The 9,960-nt window shown below is 41.8% G+C and overlaps 1 long non-coding RNA gene and 1 other non-coding gene across 2 annotated transcripts; one reads left to right on the top strand and one right to left on the bottom strand.

Moving 5' to 3' along the window:
* Nucleotides 1-4,443: 4,443 nt before the first annotated feature.
* On the bottom strand, nt 4,444-6,886 carry LOC135534411 (uncharacterized). The gene is made up of 2 exons (XR_010454686.1): nt 6,591-6,886; nt 4,444-5,611 (listed from the first exon to the last, which is right to left on the bottom strand). It is a non-coding gene; the product is annotated as an uncharacterized LOC135534411 (long non-coding RNA).
* Nucleotides 6,887-9,843: 2,957 nt separating this feature from the next.
* Nucleotides 9,844-9,960, top strand: LOC135534414 (U5 spliceosomal RNA). The gene has a single exon (XR_010454687.1). It is a non-coding gene; the product is annotated as a U5 spliceosomal RNA (small nuclear RNA).

Below are 9,960 nucleotides of genomic sequence, written 5' to 3'. Positions count from 1 at the left end.
CCTACTACCATGCCCCGTTGAAAGGCACGCTGTTTCCACCCAGCTTGAGACCGGGGACCTTTTGCCTGTTAAGCGAACTTGATAACCACTACACTACAGAAACTACTGCTAGAAAATACAGCAAGGAGTAAACCAAATTTTACTGATATTCATTGCATAAATTCAAAACATTTCCAAAATATGGCATTTATGACAAAAATATTTCTCTGTTGCAAATATAATAATTTTTGCTTGTGTCAATGAGCACTGTTTCCACTCAGCTTGAAACCGGGGACCTTTCGCCTGTTAGCGAACTTGATAACCACTACCGTACTAAAACTGCTTCTTGAATTGTAATCAAGGAGTAAACCAAATTTTACAGATATTCATTGCATAAAGTTACATTTCCAAAATTAAGCATTTATGAAAAATATTTCTCCATTACAAATATCATAACATTTGCATGTGTCAATCACCATTGTTTCTGCCCAGTTTCGAACCAGGGACCTTTAGCATTTTAAGTGACAGTGCAAACCAAGACACTACAGAAACTGCTGCTTGAATTGTAATCAAGGAGTAAACCAAATTTTACAGATATTCATTGCATAAAGTCAAATTTCCAAAATATTGGCCTACCTTAAGGGATTAAGGGAACATTTTGACATTTGCTGTATGGTTAGTGAGAAAGTCCATATTGCAAATGTACGGTCCCTTACTAGATGTCCGAAAATGTTTCTAAAATTTGTGGACGGCGTCGGGCCGACCGGCAGGGCCGGACCAACCGGGAAGTTATCAAACGAACTTTCTCGGACATTCGGTTTCTGTTTTATAAAATAATACATTTTTGGTCTTTTTTTCGGCTGTCCCGGGTAAATCCCGCAAGAGGGCATAAGCAATCATATTGAAAAGGTACAAAACATCACGAATCACGACGTGGCCTTATCTCCAAAACGGAAAATATTTAGAAGCCGAAACTTGGTGAGCGTAGGTTTGGCATAATGGGCAGTTGGCCCCGAACAAGATGGCGTCTAGGCCTCAACGTTTTCTGAGTTATGGACATTGTGCTGCGATTAAAGGTCCAAAATGAAAATAGAGAAATAATTTTTCCGCTTCACGTCAAAGTCAAGGAGCCTCCGGTGACAATAAAGAACCAGCCATTTATCTATCGTCATTTAAGAGAAATCGTACAATGACAAATTGGTGATTACAGATCCAGTTGCAGGGTGTTCATACAAATCTTTTTAAAGTGTGCTGCTGAGCTCTGCGAGATTTTCTGAAAAAACACACACTCACTAAACCCTCCGTAAATAACTCAGTTCTTAACGTAAAGACTTAAAACTCAGGATTCTGTAAAGGCATACCCAAATCAGGATATGAGTGTATTTATAGCTTCCTGTGCCAACCCGAAGTGCCTTAAATGGTGTCATAGTGGATATTTCCAAGGGTTAAAAAGGTCAGATCTTTTCAAAACTTCATGTGTGATTAGGCAACCCCCATAAACTGTAAGTCAGTCATTTCTCCCAACAGATGTCAATGAAAAGCTCTCTCACACACACACACACAAACAGCAAGGATGGAGTGACAAAGTGCGGTGCTTAAAGACACAGAGAGCAGGCAATGGCATTACCATAATATATCCCGCTTGACCGAAGCTCGCTCGGTCTAAGCGCAGCGACCATTAGAAAAGTAGGCCCAAAATGAAGCCTGCCCCACAACGTCATTTGCTTTTGGGTGACGGTGAGAAGCACAATTCGACGTCAGGTACGTTCCTAAGGTCCTCCCAATCTGTGCAAGCCTAACCTTGACCATGTGGAATTAACCCTTAACAGTTAAAAGAAGGTGTTTACATCAAACAGTTTGCATTGACTTCTCTCCCAATAGGAATACATTGCCTGCACCTCTAAATTCAACCTGAAGCCTATGTGAGTTATGAATGCCTTATGAACCTGTGTCAATTCTAAGCTTCCTGAAGCAACCGGAAGTGGTTAAAATCACCTTAAAAGGGTTTTGAAACACATAACCTGTCATTATGAAAATCACTGCATTCAACCCTGTGTAGATCAGTCAATTCTTAACTTAAAGACTTAAAACTCATGATTCTGTAAGAGGCTACCTCAGTCAAGACATGTGTTTACTTATAGCTTCCTGTGCCAACCGGAAGTGCCTTTAATTGGGTCACACTGTCTGTTTTGAAGGGTTAAAGTCAGATCTTTTCAAAACTTCATATGTGTGACTAGGTAACCCTCATGAACTGTAAATCAGTCATTTCTCCCAACAGATGTCAAAGAAAAGCTCTCACACACACACACAGCAAGGATGGAGTGAAAAAGTGTGGTGCTTAAAGACACAGAGAGCAGGCAATGGCATTACCATAATTCCTAGGCCGTGCCGAGTTCAACGAGACATCCCGCTTGAACGTAGCTCGCTCGGTCGAAGAGCAGCGACCATTAGAATAGTAGGCCCAAAATGAAGCCTGCCCCACAACGTCATTTGCTTTTGGGTGACAGTGAGAGAATCGTGAGGGTGAGAAGCACAATTCGACCTCAGGTACGTTCCTAAGGTCCTCCCGATCCGTGCAAGCCTAACCTTGACCGTGTGGCATTAACCCTTAACAGTTAAAAGAAGGTGTTTACTTCAAACAGTTTGCATTGACTTCTCTCCCCATTGGAATACATTGCCTGCACCCCTAAATTCAACCTGAAGCCTATATGGGTTATGAAAACCGTATGAACCTGTCTTCAGTAACAGTCCATCAGGCCACTATGAGGTCAACCTGTGTTGATTCTAAGCTTCCTGGACCAACCGGAAGTGGGTAAAATAGCCCTAAAAGTGTATATCCATACCCTGCCTGAAGTTTGATAGACATAGTGCATTCAACCCTGTGTAAATCAGTCAGTTCTTAACGTAAAGACTTAAAACTCAGGATTCTGTAAAACCATACCCCAATGAGGATATTAATTGACTTATAGATTCCTGTGCCAACCGGAAGTGCCATAATTGTTGTCTCATGGGCTGTTTCGAGGGGTTAAAAAAGTCAGATCTTTCCAAAACTTCCTATATGTGATTAGGCAACCCCCATGAACTGTAAATCAGTCATTTTTCCCATAAAGTCTCAACGTAATACTAAATCACACACACACACAGCTTGGAAGGAGGGACACATTGGGGTGCGTAGAGACATACACTGCCTGCATTAGTTAACCTTGTTGTAACTTTTAATGAACCGTCAGACCTAGAGTTCTGAAACTTTAGAATCCTGTTCTAGACCTCAGGCCGATAGTGCGTGGTGAGTTACGTGGCTCTAGAAGGTTCTCGGACCGAGAAACAGCCTCGTACATTTGCAATGACTTTAATTCATTTTTGCATCACGAAAATTACGACATTTAGAAATGGGTTAGGGTTAACCCTAACCCAGAGTCGCAAGACTAGGTGCATTGCGACCGTCTTGGCCCATATAGACGGACCCCAACGTTTCTGTCCGATAGCTCATTCAAGGACCCCGTAGCAAGTCATGGAAAAAAGTGAATTTTCAGCACCAATTAGGGTCTTGCTCGGACACCAAATGACCTATCAAGACGAAACTTGGGATTCGGGGTTGCCTCAGCTAGGCCTACACATGACATCTGAACTGGACCCGCAGGTAGAACGTAACTTCATGTTTTACGTTTTTATTATAGTTTGAATACAGTGCGTTGTGAATTTTGGGCCATCTCTGTAGTATGTGATAGTTGGAAAAAGTGGGTTTGGTGTCAGAATGATATCTAATTGACTGATGGACGGTGACTTGCTGGTGACTCTTGTCCATTTGCAATATGTTTAAACAGTGATGTACCATCACCAAAGTGACATTCTGAAATCAACCCTCACGAGCGATTGAGAGGAACCAGAATCACTACCCAGCCATCCCGAGTTCATCGGGACAGTCAATTTAGCATTCCTGCAGGATTTTATAGCATGACAAATTTGTGATGGTAAATGCCCATTGTACCATGTTGCAAATGCACAGTGACTTTGCAAAAGTGAGAAAACATAAACAAATGGACATAATGAAATCAACACAACGAGTGATGGAGAAGACCCACTATCATTGCACGGCCATCCTGTGTTCATCAGGTCAGTCAATTTTGCATTCCTGCAGGATTTTTGAGCATGACAAATTTGTGATGGTAAATGGCCATAGAAACATATTGCAAATGCACGTGCATTTGCAATATGATTCTATAGTGAAAAAAACTCACCAAATGGAAATCAACACAACGAGTGATGGAAAGGAACAACTATCACTGCCCGACCAACTATCACTGCCCGACCATTCTGTGTTCATCAGGCCAGTCAATTTTGCATTTCTGCAGTATTTTTGAGCATGTCAAATTTCTTATGGCATTTGGCCCCAAAAAGAGTGACTTTTGACTTTGACTTCCTATGAAATCATATTGCAAATGGACAAAACATGAAGTATGTTGATACAGTTCTTATACGTGTGTAATTGACACAAAATTCAAAAGAATTTCGACAAACGGTCCAGAAAGCACTTTTTTAAGGGTGGGTGAAGTTTTTTATAAAATGTAGCTTGCTAGCAGTAGAAGAGAAGGAAAGAAACATTCAAACTGAAAAAAGGGGCGAAGCGCCCATCAATGGGGTCCCCTGTTTCCCGCCATTTTACTTGATAATTAAAATAAAATTGGGCCAGGATAGTGTGTGTGTGTGTGTGTGTTTGTCTCTCTCTCAATTCAATTCAAGGGCTTTATTGGCATGGAAAACATGTGTTAACATTGCCAAAGCAAGTAAGGTAGAAAATATATAAAGTGAAATAAACAATATAAATTAACAGTAGACATCACACATACAGAAGTTTCAAAACAATAAAGACATTACAAATGTCATATTATTTATATATACAGTGTTTTAACAATGTACAAATGGTAAAGGACACAAGATAAAATAAATAAGCATAGATATGGGTTGTATTTACAATGGTGCGTGTTCTTCACTGGTTGCCCTTTTCTCGTGGCAACAGGTCACAAATCTTGCTGCTCTGATGGCACACTGTGGAATTTCACCCAGTAGGGAGTTTTTCAAAATTGGATTTGTTTTTGAATTCTTGGTGGATCTGTGTAATCTGAGGGAAATATGTCTCTCTAATATGGTCATACATTGGGCAGGAGGTTAGGAAGTGCAGCTCGGTTTCCACCTCATTTTGTGGGGGGTGAGCACATAGCCTGTCTTCTCTTGAGAGCCTTGTCTGCCTACGGCAGCCTTTCTCAATTGCAAGGCTATGATCACTGAGTCTGTACATAGTCAAAGCTTTCCTTAATTTTGGGTCAGTCACAGTTGTCAGGTATTCTGCCGCTGTGTACTCTCTGTGTAGGGCCAAATAGCATTCTAGTTTGCTCTGTTTTTTTGTTAATTCTTTCCAATGTGTCAAGTAATTATCTTTTTGTTTTCTCATGATTTGGTTGGGTCTAATTGTGCTGCTGTCCTGGGGCTCTGTAGGGTGTGTTTGTGTTTGTGAACAGAGCCCCAGGACCAGCTTGCTTAGGGGACTCTTCTCCAGGTTCATCTCTCTGTAGGTGATGGCTTTGTTGTAGAAGGTTTGGGAATCGCTTCCTTTTAGGTGGTTATAGAATTTAACCTCTTGCATCTATGGGGGCGCTATTTCATTTTTGGATGAAAAACGTTCCCGTTTTAAACAAGATATTTTGTCACAAAAAGATGCTCGACTATGCATATAATTGATAGCATTCGAAAGAAAACACTCTGACGTGTCCAGAAATACCAAGATATTCTCTGTGCGTGCCCTAGAACGTGAGCTTCAGGCAAAACCAAGATGAGATGGCATCCAGGATATGACAAGGATTTTTGAGGCTCTGTTTTCCATTGTCTCCTTATATGGCTGTGAATGCGAGAGGAATGAGCCTGCCCTTTCTGTCGTTTCCCAAGGTGTCTGCAGCATTGTGACGTATTTGTAGGCAGATCATTGGAAGATTGACCATAAGAGACCACATTTACCAGGTGTCCGCCCGGTGTCCTGCGCCGAAATTGGTGCGCAAAAGTCACCTGCCAGTATTTTTCCATGAGATACAGAGAGGAAAGCAAGCTTCCACGAACTGCATATCAATGAAGAGATATGTGAAAAATCACCTTGAGGATTGATTCCAAACAACGTTTGCCATGTTTCGGTCGATATTATGTAGTTAATCCGGAAAAAGTTTTACGTTGTAGGTGACTGAATTTTCGCTTTCAGGAAAAACTGCGCATTTGGTATGTAACTGAGAGTCTCCTCATTGAAAACATCAGAAGCTCTTCAAAGGTAAATGATTTTATTTATTTGGTTATCTGGTTTTTGTGAAAATGTTGCGTGCTAAATGCTACTCAAAATGCTATGCTAGCTTTGCATACTCTTACACAAATTAGTCCATTTCTATGGTTCAAAAGCATATTTTGAAAATCTGAGATGACAGTGTTGTTAAGAAAAGGCTAAGCTTGAGAGCAGACGCATTATTTTCATTTTATTTGCGATTTTCAGAAATCGTTAACGTTGCGTTATGCTAATGAGCCTGAGGCTTTAGTCACAAACCCGGATCCGGGATGGGGAGTTTCAAGAAGTTAACGGCTCTTTTCTGGATTTTGATAATTAGTGGGTATCGGCCTAATTCTGCTCTGCATGCATTATTTGGTGTTCTACATTGTACACGGAGGATATTTTTGCAGAATTCTGCGTGCAGAGTCTCAATTTGGTGTTTGCCCCATTTTGTGAAGTCTTGGTTGGTGAGCGGACCCCACACCTCACAACCATAAAGGGCGATGGGCTCTATGACTGATTCAAGTATTTATAGCCAAATCCTAATTGGTATGTTGAAATTTATGTTCCTTTTGATGGCATAGAATGCCCTTCTTGCCTTGTCTCTCAGATTGTTCACAGAAGTTGTTCACCTTTGTGGAAGAATGCCCTTCTACCTTGGCTGATGTTTAGGCCAAGGTATGTATAGTTTTTTGTGTGCTCTAGGGCAACAGTGTCTAGATGGAATTTGTATTTGTGGTCCTGGTGACTGGACCTTTTTGGAACAACATTATTTTGGTCTTACTGAGATTTTACTGTCAGGGCCCAGGTCTGACAGAATCTGTGCATAAGATCTAGGTGCTGCTGTAAGCCCTCCTTGGTTGGTGACAGAAGTACCAGATCATCAGCAAACAGCAGACATTTGACTTCGGATTCTAGTAGGGTGAGGCCGGGTGCTGCAGACTTTTCTAGTGCCCCGCCAATTCGTTGATATATATGTTGAAGAGGGTGGGGCTTAAGCTGCATCCCTGTCTAACCCCACGACTCTGTGTGAAGAAATTTGTGTTTTTTGCCAATTTTAACCGCACACTTGTTGTTTGTGTACATGGATTTTATTTTATGATTTTCTATGCATGTTTTACCCCCAACACCACTTTCCATCAGTTTGTATAGCAGACCCTCATGGCAAATTGAGTCGAAGGCTTTTTTGAAATCAATAAAGCATGAGAAGACTTTGCCTTTGTTTTGGTTTGTTTGGTTGTCAATTAGGGTGTGTAGGGTGAATACATGGTCTGTTGTACGGTAATTTGGTAAAAAGCCAATTTGACATTTGCTCAGTACATTGTTTTCATTGAGGAAGTGTACGAGTCTGCTGTTAATGATAATGCAGAGGATTTTCCCAAGGTTACTGTTGACGCATATTCCACGGTAGTTATTGGGGTCAAATTTGTCTCCATTTTTGTGGATTGGGGTGATCAGTCCTTGGTTCCATATATTGGGGAAGATGCCAGAGCTAAGGATGATGTTAAAGAGTTTTAGTATAGCCAATTGGAATTTGTTGTCTGTATATTTGTAATTTCATTGAGGATTTCACCATAACACCACAGGCCTTTTTGGGTTGGAGGGTTTTTATTTTGTCCTGTAACTCATTCAATGTAATTGGAGAATCCAGTGGGTTCTGGTAGTCTTTAATATTTGATTCTAAGATCTGTATTTGATCATGTATATGTTTTTGCTCTTTATACTTTGTTATAGAGACAAAAAGATTGGAGAAGTGGTTTACCCATACATCTCCATTTTGGATAGATAATTATTCGTGTTGATGATGCTTCAATTACATTGAGCTGATTTCGGACATGCTGTTCCTTCTTTTTCCGTAGTGTATTTCTGTATTGTTTTAGTGATTCACCATAGTGAAGGCGTAGACTCAGGTTTTCCGGATCTCTATGTTTTTGGTTGGACAAGTTTCTCAATTTCTTTCTTAGATTCTTCATTCTGCATTCTTCATCAAACCATTTGTCATTGTTGTTAATTTTCTTTGGTTTTCTATTTGAGATTTTTAGATTTAATAGGGAAGCTGAGAGGTCAAATATACTGTTAAGATTTTCTACTGCCAAGTTTACACCTTCACTGTTACAGTGGAACGTTTTACCCAGGAAATTGTCTAAAGGGGATTGAATTTGTTGTTGCCTAATTGTTTTTTGGTAGGTTTCCAAACTGCATTCCTTCCATCTATAGCAATTCTTTAATGTTACTCAGTTCCTTTGGCTTTGATGCCTCATGATTGAGTATTGCTCTGTTTAAGTAGACTGTGATTTTGATGTGGTCTGATAGGGGTGTCAGTGGGCTGACTGTGAATGCTCTGAGAGACTCTGGGTTGAGGTCAGTGATAAAGTAGTCTACAGTACTACTGCCAAGAGATGAGCTATAGGTGTACCTGCCATTGACTATGTACATACCCAGCGTGCGACAGAGCTGCAGGAGTTGTGACCCGTTTTTGTTGGTTATGTTGTCATAGTTGTGCCTAGGGGGGCATATGTGGGAGGGAATGCTGTCAGCTCCAGGCAGGTGTTTGTCAGGTTCTTGTCAGGTTCTGGCATTTAGGTCGCCACAGACTAGTGCATGTCCCTGGGCCTGGAAATGATTGATTTCCCCCTCCAGGATGGAGAAGCTGTCTTCATTAAAATATGGGGATTCTAGTGGGGGGATATAGGTAGCACACAGGAGGACATTTTTCTCTGTTAGGATAATTTCCTTTTGAATTTCTAGCCAAATGTAGAATGTTCCTGTTTTAATTAATTTAATGGAGTGAGTTTGGTCTGCTCTATACTAAATTAGCATACCCCCTGAGTCCCTTCCCTGTTTCACACCTGGTAGTTTGGTGGATGGGACTACCAGCTCTCTGTAACCTAGAGGGCAACCAGTGGGTATGTCTCCTCTATACCAGGTTTCTTGCAGGATGACAATGTCTGTATTACCGATTTCTTTGGTGAAGTCCGGGTTTCTGCTCTTCAGGCCAAAGGCAGATGACCTCAGGCCTTGGATATTCCAGGATGATATAGTGAAGGCTTTTTGTTCCATAGTGTTCAATGTTGTTTGGCCTCAGGCCAGTAAGTGTGAGCAGAGCCTGCTGAGCATCTGGTACATGCCATTGGCTTGGGCGAGTGTGAGAGTGGGAGTTGGGACTGTTTTCCCACTCACTACCTGGGCGTATGTGTGGCTTCCATGTTGAGACCCTCTTTGCGGGGGTGGGGTGCATGGGGTGGGCAGGAGTGGCATAGGTCTGATCTGATGGGGTCTAAATGGGGTGTGGGCATGGTTGACATGGGGGAGTGGATGTGTCTGGGTGAAATTCCTCTTGGCGTGGGTTCTCTATGTGTAGGTCCAGGGGGTCCTGCAGGTCTGGGAGGGGTGTCTATTGATCTGTTGCTCCTGTGTGAAGGGTTGTCTCTGTCTCTCTCTGTCTCTGACCTTCTTGTTATCCACAGCCCTCGAAAACTCGGAAGAGTGGGTTCCGGGAGCACCAAGGAACCCGGCCTAGAGTGCACAGAGTGTGTCTCGGGCCCCGACCTCTGACTTCCATACGACTCTGGTTTCTCTTCATTACGCACAAGCCTTTCGCCTTTTACTAAAGACTTCCGTGGAGAGGAATACTTACGAGTTCGACGTATTTTTGAAGGGGCTTTGCTTCTTGCAGAGCC

The sequence above is a fragment of the Oncorhynchus masou genome, unplaced genomic scaffold (genome assembly GCF_036934945.1).
Source record: "Oncorhynchus masou masou isolate Uvic2021 unplaced genomic scaffold, UVic_Omas_1.1 unplaced_scaffold_3371, whole genome shotgun sequence".
Lineage (NCBI taxonomy): Eukaryota > Metazoa > Chordata > Actinopteri > Salmoniformes > Salmonidae > Oncorhynchus > Oncorhynchus masou.
This window is presented reverse-complemented; position numbering and strand designations above follow the sequence as displayed.